This window comes from Fringilla coelebs (assembly GCF_963513975.1).
Source record: "Fringilla coelebs genome assembly, chromosome: Z".
Classification (NCBI taxonomy): domain Eukaryota; kingdom Metazoa; phylum Chordata; class Aves; order Passeriformes; family Fringillidae; genus Fringilla; species Fringilla coelebs.
In genome coordinates this window covers 48639161-48653764 of record NC_140031.1, presented here as the reverse complement: position 1 = coordinate 48653764, position 14604 = coordinate 48639161, and positions in this window count along the sequence as shown.

The window sequence follows — 14604 nt, the reverse complement described above, 5'->3', positions numbered from 1 at the left end:
ACATAACACTTGATCTCCATTGACTTTTAGAGGTCTTTTATGTGGCAGATACTCAGGGGTGAATTTTTCCCTGTCAGCTTAAACTGGGTTAATAAAGTTATTTTTTAAAAATCTGGCCTTTTTATTTAAATGAAATGCAACTTCTATTTAAAATAAGCAAATGAGTACATAAGCCTGTGGTGAATATTGCATGTTTTGTGAAGCACTGTATATGAAAATTGTGCAAACACAATAATTAACCATGTATTTTCACAGATTTTACCCAGAGTTAGAATCTAGCCACTTATATTGAGACATTTAATAAATTCCTACATAGAAATTTTTCAGTGATGCAGCTTGTGAAATAAAGGACCATTTATACAGGAAGAGTAATTTTTTTTCTTTTTTGTTCCATAAGAGAGTTATCTTTTTAATTCTGATTTATTTGTCTTATGGTAAGATTTTTAAAATTTTATATGTGGGACAAATCTTAGGGTTCTGTTGTTTTAGTATCATTTTAATACGCATATGCTAATGCTAGCTTTAGTAGAACCCCTCCTGTTGTCCTTATACTAGTTAAAGGAAAAATAAAACATAACAATAAATATGTCTAAACCCAGCAATACACAGAAATGTGCATCTGTGACTGAAAACCATTTTGGCAAGTAAGGATGCAAACTTAGAGTACAGTGTGTTTACCTTGGGTGGCAACTAGCAAGGATTGGAGGGATGTTATTTGTGTGTTGAGGTCTTGGGGATTTTATTACATACTTGTTTATTTGGTCTTTTTTCAATTTTCTCTATATTATGGAATCTCATTTGTAGTTCCCATTTAATGATGAGTGTAAAATCTTAACTGTATTTGCAGTGTTTAAGCCTGAAGATCACTTTGGACGCTGCTGTCTTTTACTACCCAGACACACATGAAGCACGCAATGAAGATGAAGCAAATGATCACAAGCCTTCTATTTCCAAGGCAGACATAACAAATAAAGGTTTTCTTTTTCTCTAGATGAGAAAAAAAAACCTGTGAAACTCAGATTCACAGAGAACTGAGCCAGGTGTTTTTAACTGAATCAAAACAAGTTGCAGGCATTCAGTCAGAGAAGTAATCAAGCTTTCCTGATGAAAAAAGGAAGCAACCTTCAAATCTGAAACAAAGTTGCCATCTAACGTGGAACTGTTATTTCAAGCTGTGCATTAAGAAAAACAAAGGAGAAAAATGTGATTTCTAGATTTCAAGAACTGATTGCATTTTATGCAGATCTTTGTGTTTCAAAAAGGATAGGAATGAGCATGTTACATCTTTTATGAGCTATTTTCCTAACTGGCATAGCTGTCAGTGCTGCATTAAAAGCCCTGATTGTTGCCTTGTAGAGAAAGGAAGAGACAAGTCTGGAAACCAACAAGGGATTACTAGGGTTTTTTATATTAGCCTGTAATTAAATAATAGTTCATGTTGCCTTCTTCCACTGGGAATTACATCCTTTTCACCTCTCCTCTGCTAAAGCAGAGACATCCATTACGATGAGTAGCTACAACACTTGTCAAATCCAATCAGCTCCAAATGACTGAAAAGCAACTGACGTGTGCTCTCTTAAAGCATGGTTTCTTCTCCCCCAAAAGCCCACTGTCCTTTCACGTGCATGTAACAGTCAGAAGAGATCACATCACGCAATGAAGAAAAACAGAAGCATATGGTACTAAGGGGCCTCTGCAGGAGAGGGCTAAAATGTCAAGGCTCACACATAAAATATATGTAAAAATATGTGTTTATATAGAACGCCAGATAGAAGCAGATGACAAAAACAGCACAGAAAAACAAAATTTTGCCACCACTTCGGTTACCTTGGGTTATTTTTTTCTTCTTTTTTTTTGATGTTGTCTAGAGTTCTTCACAGAAAATAGCAATTGCAGGCATTTAACTATGCATAAGCAGTCATAAAGTTCAATTTTTCAGTACAAGGAATGTATTCTTCCTACTACATTTCCCTTATGTGTTTAGTATGTTGAAACATGACAACTGACTTGCAAACTCTCAAGTGATTACACTGGCAGATTTACCTTCCTCATCTCATTGATATTAAATAGTGTATGTAAAAGCAGGGACATAAATTTGCTGCTTGTTCTTAACCAACATGTAATGCTCTCTCCCTCTCTTTCTCTCTCTCTCTCTCTCTCTGGAGACACATCACTTACTACTTCTTCTAGCCCAGATAACAGCATCACTTACTATGTCTTCTAGCCCAGATAACAGCATTTTCCAAACTATGCAGCCTTTTAGGTGCTTTGCAAAGAAAATTAGTGAGCTGAGGACTCTTCCCTCTCCCGCTAAATTTCATATTTGTAAGGTACTTCCGTTGCAAAAGCTCTGTGTTACAGAACAACACGTACTAAAAGATGCTTCTTTCATCATGTACTATAAACTGAGGCAGCAGCTGTTTCAGGAACACTGTGAAGTGTATAAACATAGTTACAGAGCTTCTTCTGTAAGCCATAAATTGACCAAAAGCTTTAAAATACTTTTTGTTGGAGAAGATAATGTTTATTTCAGTTTGTAATTCCATCTCAAAGAATGTTTAATGGAAGTAGGGAATTCATGAAAACAAGATTCACCAACGGAGATGCTTCTTGATCCATAAAATGTATCTGAAAGTACTTTGAATGCCTGTGTTAGGGGACGTCATTATTTAATTCCTGTAGAAAGCCAGAGAAATGACATTATGCAGGAGAGGGTTTAATTTCAGCAAAATTTGTGGGTTTTTTCATCCTAATTCATGAATCTTCATACCTTAAATGACATTGTTGAAAAAAATCTAAAAATGCCTGTAAAACAAATATACTCCAAAAACTTTGATTCACTTACTAGCTTTACTAAAAGATTTTATGAGAAGTTTCTTTTTAATAATCAAAAATATGCACTCAGTCTTTTGTAGCAATGGTCCCTTCTCTAATTCAGGTTATTAAACAATGAATGCATTTTTAGCAGCTATTGTACTGATTTGCAAAGATTAAATTTCTTCCTTTAAAACATACTGTACGTCTGAAAATTACTGTGTAGGTCTAAAAGGGTTTGAGACATCAATTGATCTTAATATCAGTAAGATTCCCTGCCTTGCAAGGATGGATTGGGCAGAATTAGGTAGCTTTCTAATTTTCATCAAAACATTCAGTTATAGCCAGGCTGTTAAAAAGTAGCTGTCCCATTGTCATAAGTTATGCTGTGAAAACATAATTTAAAAAAAAACCAAAAAGAAAGAATGGGTAAAATTAACCGAGAATATTCTGCATGCATTTATCAGCTCGCTGAATTTATTCTGTTCTACTATAAATGATCAGAGAAGTAATACATTAAGGAAAAAAATAAAGCTGCAGCTATATAAGGGGAAAAAAGTGAGATTTGGATAATTCCTCAAGTCAAGATGTCAGTCAGCTCTGAAAATCCATGATGTTTATGTAAGAGATGGATTTTAAGTAAAAGAGGGTCTTTCTCCTTCATCTGACAGGTGGTGTTATACTCTGGTTAGGCTGTTCTTGATACAGAAGTTTATATTCTCTTTTCTACAAGCATGGCTTTTTCATAGAAATTCTAATCAAATTATATTCCTATAATTTCCCTGTATTTATTTTTTTCCAAAAGGAAGGAGGATGGTTCTGAAGGCAATTAGTAAGCAAGCTTGGGAATATCCTCCTCACTATGGAGGTGATATTTTTAAACTTAATGAAATACAGAAAGACATTAGAACTTTTTTAGGGAATATTTCCACTTAAAACCTATAAATTATGAGTGAGAGAGATACCTGAATAAAAACAAATTGGTTAATTTTAACTGAAAATGACAATAGTACTGAAAATATCTGCAAAGAATAACAGGGTTAGTTCCATCCTTTTTCCTAATAGTGTTGATAATTTTTGTATTTTTTTACTCAAGTGCTGTCCTAGTTTGTTAATACTTGAAGCAAAACTAATAAACAGTCAATTTTACTGACAAAATTATCATTAACTCTAGACTAGAAAAGCTAAAACATGGCTAAAAGGTGAAAAAAAGGCTTGTATTTTACATCTGGTAAGGAAAAAATAATTCTGATCTAAAATTCTTGAAGAAACTTCAAACATTTCTATGAATTAACCCAAATCTCATTTAGTCTGGCCACACCCTTTTCCTGATGAGTAGGCTAGTCAGTGGTATAGAAAGCATCTCTTGCCAGTGGCGCAGCCAAAATTATTTCTGCCTTCCTCTACCTTCTGCTGCAACTCATCTTACGTATTGTTTTTTGAGGTTTGGACCACTCCCACAGGAAATAAACTACTTTTGAAGTGGTTATGTAAATCTGTGCAGCAAAATTAGAAGTTGCATATGTAAAACATAAACTGACACTTTGCATGACAAAAGTATTTTTATCACACTCTTGATGTCAACCACTTATGATATAAACCACAGTTGATTCACACCAGAACTTCTCTCTGGTGAAACATTCCATTTTTAAAAATGCTTTTTTTAAGGATTACTATGACAGGTTTTTTTTCAGTACAAGCAGCAGCTGTACTTGTAAAGAAGGTTCTCATTAATATAAAAACAATGAACCCTATTTCTTCTGGTGACATCAGACTTCAAACACCTTCAATATTTTTGGTTTATTCCTTTGAACTTATCCTGTGTTTTAAACCTCAGGAACTTGAATGCAATGTAACTATTTCTTAAATCTTATTAGTTAGAACACTGACAAGGGACAAAGATTTTAGAATCAAGCTAAATACAAGTGAGAGAAAGTTCTTACATACATTTCATGGAGACTTTCTATAATGTAAATCATAAGCTCAGAGTGGCAATAATTAGCACCTTTAGATTCTTGGGTTGGGTTTTTTTCCCAGTCATTTCACTTTATGGAGAATAATTGAAAATATTGAAAATACCTTCTCTTTATAATATTCCTATTTTGTATATATTATGTAAAGTCCTATTTAGCAAAATAGAATGTGCATAGCAAGAAACATTGAAAAGATTAACTCACAAGTAAGGACTGAAGATTCTTTGCACATTATAATCCCCCAAAACCAAAGCTGTATGGGTGATGAGAGGTTAACAAAATACAGTAAAGGTATGCCAAGTATTATTTATATTTATCATTCAAAAGAGTAAAATGGGGGGGGACACACAAAACATGTCTTACTGTCAGGTAACAGATATGGTGCTGCAAGGACTCAGTCAAATTGAAAACTAAAAACAAACCATTATTTCAATTTAGGCTGTCACATAACGATGATGTATTGGGTCCTCCAAAACCAAAGTTCCTGACATTGGTGCGACCTACTTAATTTCTAGAATTTAAATAATTATTCTTCCATCTTTCCAGCACATGTAAGTATTCTAAATTTGCTGTCCAAAAAGTATTCAAATTTTCAATTGAGATGTATGTCTTTATTCAATTTTGTCCTATTCCAGATCCAACACTAGTTCATAAACCTGTCAGAATGCAGGTCATTTTGAAGGTGTGCATCTCACTGAGTCAGACTGACTAAGAGAATGGGCTCTGACCTGCAGTAGCAAGTCACAAGGTGCTAAGAAATAAAGTAAGTGCAAAGAAATACCACAATTATGAAGGGTTTTGAAATCAGTGTAAGGTGATTAGCTGTACTTTCTTGTGACTACTAAATTGGTATTTACATTGCCTAATAATGAAAGATGCTTTTATAACCTTCAGTCTGGAGAATTAAAAAAAAAACAACAAAAACTTTAAAATAATAGAAGATAAAAACATATTGCCTTATTCTGCTATAGCAATCGAAAATTCAGATTTAAATGAGTTGACCGATATTGATATTTTGAGGTGTTGAAACTCCAGGAGCTAATCTATTATCTTATGTGAGATATGGATCAAGAGTTAGCAGCTGCTAAACTGGATACAGACTGCCAGTAAAAAAATAATTCTTCTACGAATTCTTTGTCTCACTACTTGCTGGCAACTAAGTCTATCAAATTACCACTTAGCATTATATTCTATTCTATTGTATAAATCATGTGTGATAGATATATGAAATTTGTCTAGCATGGAGATAATTACATTTAAATAAATAGTCTAAACTCACATAACCTGTTTGTAAGGCTTTGTTTATAATAGAAAGAGCTTAGACAGGGAATTTAAAATACATAATGCTCAGTAGGAATTCAACCCAGCTGCTGGTACAGGGGCTTTTATTCTGAAATGAGCTTGCTTCTCCTCCTACATTTGGGAGCAGATTAAGCTGACCGTGCAAACCATTTTTGTTGTGGACTATACCTCAAAATCTTACAGAATAATTAGAGGTGTAGCTTACCATCCTTCACAACACTTTCTTCCTAAAGACAGACTATTGTTAAGACACAGACCTGGGAACCTGCACCTTCCCAGCAGTCTCTTCTGCCTGTGTCAGCCAGTTACTCTCTGATGGCAGCTGCACCATGCCATCGGTGTCCCATCTGAAAAGTGCAGATTGTCTTCAACCCAGACCCACCAAGTACATTAGTTGTGTGCTGCTGCACTTCACATGATCCGTGGGTCAAATCTGGCAAAGATTCAGGATCCCAGAGGTCCGAGTTCTGACAGACACACTCGTGATCAACACACATTACTTCCACAGCATGGAAAGTAAGGCAGTGATATTTCATATTTTAAAGACTTCTAGATCCACTTTAGAAAAAAAGGACAAAAAATGCTATTTGGTTTAAAAATTATTCAAATATGGTGGATTTTTAAAGCAGTACCAAACAAAGAATGATTTATTCTAATTATGTGCATGTATTGTAGTTTCACACCCTCTTTTCACTTGACAGGTAAATGGTTGAAGACAGAAGACTTATTATAGATTTTACATCCAGCCCATGAGGATTTGGACTGATTCCACAGAACAGGTTCAGGTCAGCTAAGTTCTTCCCTTCAAAGCATCATGGGTGTCTCTGAGCATCATTGCAAGCTCGTTCTGGCAGTAAGCCAGGCTTCAAAAGCCTTTCACTGTGCAGTCACTGACTCACTAATGGGCAACTTACAGGCTTTCTGATTTTCCTTTCATTTCATGTGTTCATTTGACATAAATTTAATTAAACCAAATCTGGTGTTAAAGGAAGAAGAGATGAAAGTGATATGTCACAAATTAAAGAACTGTGTATGATACAGGAAACATGATTTTTTTTTTCTGTTCTGTAAAATATTATCAATTTTAGTAAGCTCACTACTTAAAGTCTGCAAAAAATGTGAGGATATGCATTATTAAGAATAATGTGCATCCAGGGTTAGATGAAGGTCTCAGCCCTGTATTCTCTGTAGTAAAACCTTTCAGAGAATTCTTATACTTTCTTTCATACCCACACTTCAGGTAGTCACCTCTTCACAGGATATGAGACAAGTTTGCCCTTCTGCCAGCTATATATCCATAGTTGTTAGATAGCTCAAAAGCATACAACAGCAGAAACATGAAAAGATCACTTATTAAATATAAAAAATCATCATTTTTCAAAGATCTCTTTTGGTTTTTACTTAAGGCTAAGGAGGTGACAGTGAAAATGAAAAATATCATGCTGTTAAAAAGGTTTCATTTAATTGCTTTGAATGTTGCTTTAGGAAACATCGAACTTTCTTTTTGTTCTTTTTAAAAGTCCTTTTTTTAAAATTAAAAGAAAATTCAGACTGGAAATATACTAATGTGAATTGAAAGGGTATTTGCAAGCTGCCCAGAGATGTTCTGAACTAATCACATTCAATGGGGTTCCAATACTGTCATTTCATAAGAACTATATTTAAGTTCTAGCACTGAAAGCATTAGCACCACAGGAAAAAACATGAACAGTGCAAGGAGGATCTAATGACCAGTGAGCAATTTTTGCAAAGTCTCATATCTGCTTATGTGACCTATAAGCTATGAATGCATAATTCATGTAAGGGCCAAGTTTTTGTGGTCAAACTGGCCATTTGTCCTAGCACCACCTCTCTGTCCTCCTTTCCTCTATAGATGCCCCTGTTAGTCTGGTTTTGGGGTTTTTTCCCCAGGCGGGTAGGTGCTCAATGACAATTTCTGCAGCTTCTGACACCTAATTATGATGTGCTGCTAAATTAAAGGACACCACAAATGACTGAATGGAAGCCTGTACTGAAGGTGAAGGTTGTTTTTAGTGTTTTCCACAGCTGTGATCCCTGGTGCACTCTGGCTCCTGCTTAGGGCAAGAGGAGAGCACACACATCCCCCGCCGGGGGAAAGCCACTCCGCAGCCTGGGCAAGCAGAACTGATGAGAGAGAACTTCTGCAGAGTATAGACAAAGGGCCTCCCTTACCCAAAGCTTTTTTCAGGTCCTTCAGGATGGAAAGGAAGTATCTTCGAAGAAAATAATCAGAAATGCTCTCATGTAGAGAAAATATTTCTAAGACATAGTAAAAATGATTAAAATAAAGTATATTGAACTGAATGTTATTGGACGACTGCAAAGTCTTTGTTCTGCACTGTTGAAGGATTTCCTTTTCCTTTTGTTAATGAGCCAGAAGAGTATTGCATTTATTATGTTCAGGGACTTTACTCTGAAACACATGAACTTGTTTAATTTTTTAAATCTTATTTCTCAACTAATTGTTCTAATAGTTGGCATAGTTTAAGCCAAAGACATGTATTTTAAGAAGCAAAAACTTAATTCTGTAGAATTATTTTAGAAACCAAAATATATACATGAAATTAGGACATGTTTATGCTTGACTAATTAAAAAAAAAAAAAAAAAAAAAGCTGTTTCATTTAAACAGACAACTTCCCATCAATTTAGTTCTCAATTTAGCATTTGACATAATCAAAGACATTTAGGGTACACTTTCATAAAGCAAGTACTGCTGCTTATGCACCCAGCTCATTTTGACTTCCAGTGTGCAATTCCTCTTACACTTGAGAAAATCCTAATCTTTTTTCACAAGTAAAATACTAGAGGTGTATTGAAAAAGGAGGACATTAAAGAAAAATTAATTACAACGCAGGGCTATCTTTGCTACAGGCTGTAAATGTTGCAATCACATAGTGTGGCAGAGGTTTTGTCTACAAGTGCAATTTTTTACGGCTATTATAACATTGTAGCAATGTAGGCCCTGACAAAATTATACTAAAATTATATATATACTAAATTATACTAAAATTATATATATATTATATATATATGTGGCTACATACATTCTTCCTAGTTCAAAAACTCATACACTGTGTGTATCTGAGTAAATCTGGTAGTATATAAAATTATACTGTTTGTTTTATCTATTCTTGTTGTGTGATCTTGGAGATTTATCAGAGTGAAGCAGTTTTCCCTTCAAGGGCTTCAGCCATAATTATTTATTGGCGTTAAACCCAGAAAGAAACAGAGGACAAAAACATATGACAATCTACATATTGCTTTATCTTCTTTCACAATCTATTTTTAGACAGGCTTAGCAGAGTTAGGCAGAGGCGTCCTGACATTTAAAAAGCTTATGCTAATCCAGAAATGCTTCTCCTCTTTACAAACACGGGGACATGGAGGGCACCGTGATCAGACTGCTCCGCACCCTGCGCTGCTCCACGGAGAGCACCAGCCTGGAGACATCTCAAGGTCTGTTCCCAGACCTTCTCCCTCTCAGAGTACTCCTTCCCATTAAAAAGTTACTTCAAAGTTAAAATTCTATTAGGCCTCTAGAAGGAAACAAATTAATTAGGAAATAAGCATATCAATTTAGTTTTCTGGAATCTGTCGTGGAGAGCTGATATATAAATCCTATAACCTTCAAAGATGAGGGTAAAAGTAAAATCTGATATTACTGAGGATGAGAGAGGAAGGGAACACTTATTTGTAAAATTAAAAAAAAAGACATCAAGTAGAACAAATAGTAGCAGGCAGTTTATTTAAGCTAATATAACTAAGACACAATAGAATTCTGGAAATATTACCTTTAAACCCCCCCCCAAAACTACTAATTTATCTGTACACTTGCCCAAAATAATGATGTTTGGTTCAGAGACAATAATCATATCTAGATTTAAAATTCACATATTTTGCCTCATCTTTCAAAACTGCTACTCCTTTTATACAGCAAGCATCAGGGGCTGCTTTTGTTCTTTCTGAACATTGGGGGTCTCAGAGTAGTTTCTCTGATGTAGGAATGCTTAGCTACTGCTCTTTTCTCTTTTTTCTTTTCTAAATACAGAATATGTAAAATTTTGTACATTCTCATTTTGTATTTAGGTATTCTATCTTTACTTTCCTTCCTGACATGTAAGTTGCTCAAACAATTAAAAGGCCTTTAAAGAGATATAATAAAACAGTATAATTTCTCTGTTCACCTCTGAAGAAAGTTATGATAGTGTACATCAAGTGTCTGGGGATTTTTTTGATGACACTCTTTACTGCATAACAAGAGCAAAAGATTATTATTTCTAGAGAAAAGAGCTTTTTTCCCCCACATTTTCCATTAACACTACTGTCAAATGTGACTACATGCTTCATGTTTTTCTATTTTCTCTTCCAGCTGAACAGCCTGGTTGTTCTGCCTCTTCTGCATTTGGACTTTGAAGTGGAGGTCAATAATAAAGATTAGGGTAAGAAAGGGGAGTTTTCTATGAAAACTGCACATCCCTCCCCTTCAACAAAAACACAAAGGCTATTTATATCAAACTTGCTGTCCCTGATCTTCAATATGTTCGTGACATTCTCACCTCCCCTTCAGCAGTGACACTGTAGCAGGTCTTCACCCATTGTGCTTAAATACAGTCTTTTAGTAAAACTCTTGCTCCTGTCCCTTGCCAGAAGGCATGATCTATTTTAAGGTTAGGTGGAGGTAGGCACTAGAGAGCTGTTACTGTACTCTGACATCAGGAGTGGGAAGCTAATGATTTATGGTAAAAGTGGTGCAGCAGAACTTCAGAAAGTCTTGAGAGTTCATCCAAAAGCACACACCCCATCATTTGTTTTAAACCTTAACTTAAAAGTCAAAATAACTTTGTAACCAAGGGTTAACAAAGCTCCACACAACATCCTCTCAGTAGAAAATGCTTTTTGTCAATGTTAAATTTGGCTTAAAAATATGTTCTCTTAGAATGTTTACAGAATAAAGCCTAGGATTTGATACAAAACAAGGGAAGTAATTGGTTTCAAAGGATTTTGAATCATGACTTTGTTATCTACAGGCCAAAAGTAGATGACTTGCTTCCTAAAACCACACTACTTTATCAGGTAGGAATAGCTGGTTCAAGGAAGTCTCAGGGAAAAGGACTGAAATATTTTTCAAGATTGCATAAGATTTGATTATCAAATTCTACATCTGAAAACATATAACATGATACCTTTAAGAAGTAAGAAAGGCTTTAGGCAAGAGAAACAAGAATGTTTACATAAATGTGATAGGAAAGGAAACTCATTTAAAATGCCTGTAAATCAGAATAAGTAGAGCACACATGCAGCAATACTCTGAAGCTTCACAAATTACACTGTTATCAGTCTTTTCTTCTCTCCTACTGTGTGGTTTAATCACTTGTACTTTAATTAGACTATAAAGATATCGTGTAAAGGACTATGTTTTCCTGTATGTGTTTTTACAAAACCTAGCACAGTAAATATTTATCTTCCTGGGACATTTAGGCAATACTTCAGAGTAGTCTACAGATTCTTTTCAGAATATTATATAGCCACCTGCAAAGCTGGTCAGATAATGACAATATCTGAATAATTTATTTTAAGTGAAAGGTTCTAATTAATCAGATAAATTAGCATCAATTAATAATTTAAGAAATCTAACTGTAGGGAGCAATCTTTCACTTGCAGGGGAATGAACCTGATTACCCAAGATCTTTTCAATTTCTAGGAAACAAAAATTTTTAAAAGTCAGGGACAACCAAGAATTTTTGCTTAACCTCATCTAAACCCACAATTTTCCCAAAGGCAGAATCAGACAGATGAGAAAGGGCACCATAAGGATTCCCAAGGGACTCAGAAAGGGAAAGCTGTGTGCCAGTACCTCTGCAGGAAGGTTTTTCCTTGATACACTGGAGAAAAGCTGCAAAGTCAGCTTGTATTCTTTCCCTCCCACCTCACACCATGTAAGAAGCTCTTACCCCCAGAGCACCATGTATAACAAACTTGAAATGGTTACATGCCTGCATGTACATCAGACCTATCCCCTACACACACAAAATGCTTGCATTTTGGCAACTATGACTTCATCACCCAGTCCCTCTGTTTTGACTGCCACCCCCCCAAAAAGAAAAAAAACCCCAAGCATTTTTAATTCTGCACATTTAATTAATACATGTAATATTATATTTCAAAAGTGAATTGAACACATTTGTTCAATAAAATAAGCAAAAGCATGATCTACTCAGAAATATTCTCTGAGCAGAAGGCTAAATTTTCTTTAGTGAATTAGCTGCTACACATTTTTCACTTAGTACTAGTTGGTGTTAAAACACTGAGCTTCTCTGTGTCTGGACTGAGGGCTGAACCAATTTGACAACTAAAGCAGTTGAACTGTGCTGATGAGCTCCAAAGAGAACCAAACATCTGTCCCCATTTTGCTGCTGCATGTTCCAAACAGACATTTATGCATTAAATCTATTTATCAGACGATACTTTGCGTAAGCCAAGACAGAGCCTGTCACCATAATAGGATATATCACTAATGTGGGAATATGAAAGATTGCTACTTCGATAAGATATTGATATAAAAACATAAACCATTTTGCCATTTGATTTATCTTTAATAATTTTCTTCAAAATTTTTAATTTTGTATAAACAAGACCAGAAAAAAAAAAAGATATATTCACAGTTATGCAGAATGTCCTCCTCCATTGAGGATTACAAAAAATGTTCCCTCCATTCAAGGCTACAAAAATGAAGTAGTTCAGTCCTCTGCTCTAGTTCCAGTGTCACTTTCATCCTGAGAGATTTAGGAGGATTTTGTTTCCCTGCAAGCCCAGAGCATTGCGTCCTCCTTGCAATACATTGTGTAATAAACTTTTAAACACTCTACTACTGGTAGGTACAGAAAGAGATTGCATCAGTGTCCCCACCCTAAGTTCCATTAGGTATACATGTTTCTATTTAAGATGTTAAATAAGAATTTTGATGAGAGGAGGGGTGCCTCTATTTAAGAGGATATCCCTTTGTGTATTTTTCTTTCTTATCTGCAAAGCCATGAGAAGATGTACTAAGTGTTGGGTGATGTCAAAATTACCCAGCCTTGAAATAAAGTTCTGTTTCCAAGTAAAAAGGGTATTTTGGTATTAGAATTATGCTAAAATTGCAAAGAACTATTACAGCATATTTTCAAGTTCACTGAGTGTGGATGAGAGAGCACATTGACAGTAAGTCTTTTGCAGGACTGGGACCCTCACAAGGTTTAATATGAAAAGGACTTTCTGTGAAAACCCTCCAGTTCCACTGGCAATAGTTCTGACGACAAATCTAGATCAGTTTAGCAATTTCCTGATTCAAAGCCTTCTATTCTTCCCTTATTCAGGAAGTTTAATTTTCGTAGGACTGAAATACTTCAGTCTAACTAAAGCATTTGGGCTTTATGTGGAGTAGAAATGGTGAATACTGAGCAGGAATTACTGATGATGTCTCATGCATGAAACCTTATGGTATATTGATATATTAAGCATTTTAATTTCATTTGTCATTTACTTTACTGAAATCTTTTCTATGTTAAACCCTGAAGTAAATGTCAGGAATGATATGTAAGTGTCAAGGAAAAAATATTGATACAATAGGAACCAGGAAACCAAGATCAGAAGGAAATTTTTGCCTAGAAGTCACTGTCACAACAATTAGTTGTTTTTAGTAACAAAAAGACAGTGAAATGAACAGCAGTAAAACTGAAAGAAATATCCATAATGAGAATCACAAAACTTTAGCATTATAGTCAGATATAAAGATGTGAAAATTTAGTATTTTACATAAGAAAGCAATCCCTTTAAAGGATTTCTAAGCAATGAAAAAATATTTTGGTTTTAGTATTGTCCTACTTCTAGGACAGTATATTAGCTGGGTCTGAATTCAGAAAAAATAAGGGAAATATTTAGATAAGTGAGAAATATATAAAGAGAATTTTTTATTATCAAGGGGAAGCTAGATAATGCAAAAAATTGCAAGGCAAAATAGAACAAAAGAAGCAAGAAAAAAATGATGCTGTCTGCTTGCATTTTATATTGACAACCAGTGAAAAGTTTAAAAACTGCTAACAGCAGGGAAAAAAATTTGTTTTAGAAATACCAGTATAGAAACCTTTCTTGAAATGGGCTATGACATTTCTAAATTCTCTGTGTTGATAGTACATTTTGTGCAAATTTTCTATTTCATAAACAACAAGCAGAAAACCCTAAGTAAGCTATTGCAGAAATTATTAATTTTCAAAAGAGATATACAGTAGAGTGCTTTTAATTCACCCTTAAATAGTACTCACAATATTTTTTATAATAATTTAGACTTGGAATAATTTAGGCTAAAGACATTGGTTGTATGAGCTTTTGCAATGGTTACTATGCATTTCTTAAATTGATACAAATCTGAGTTCTATGAACAAGTAAGTGTAGCACAAATAATCTTGTGATCAATAATGCAAAAGTGCAGACACTTTACATTTTCCTTTGGTTGAC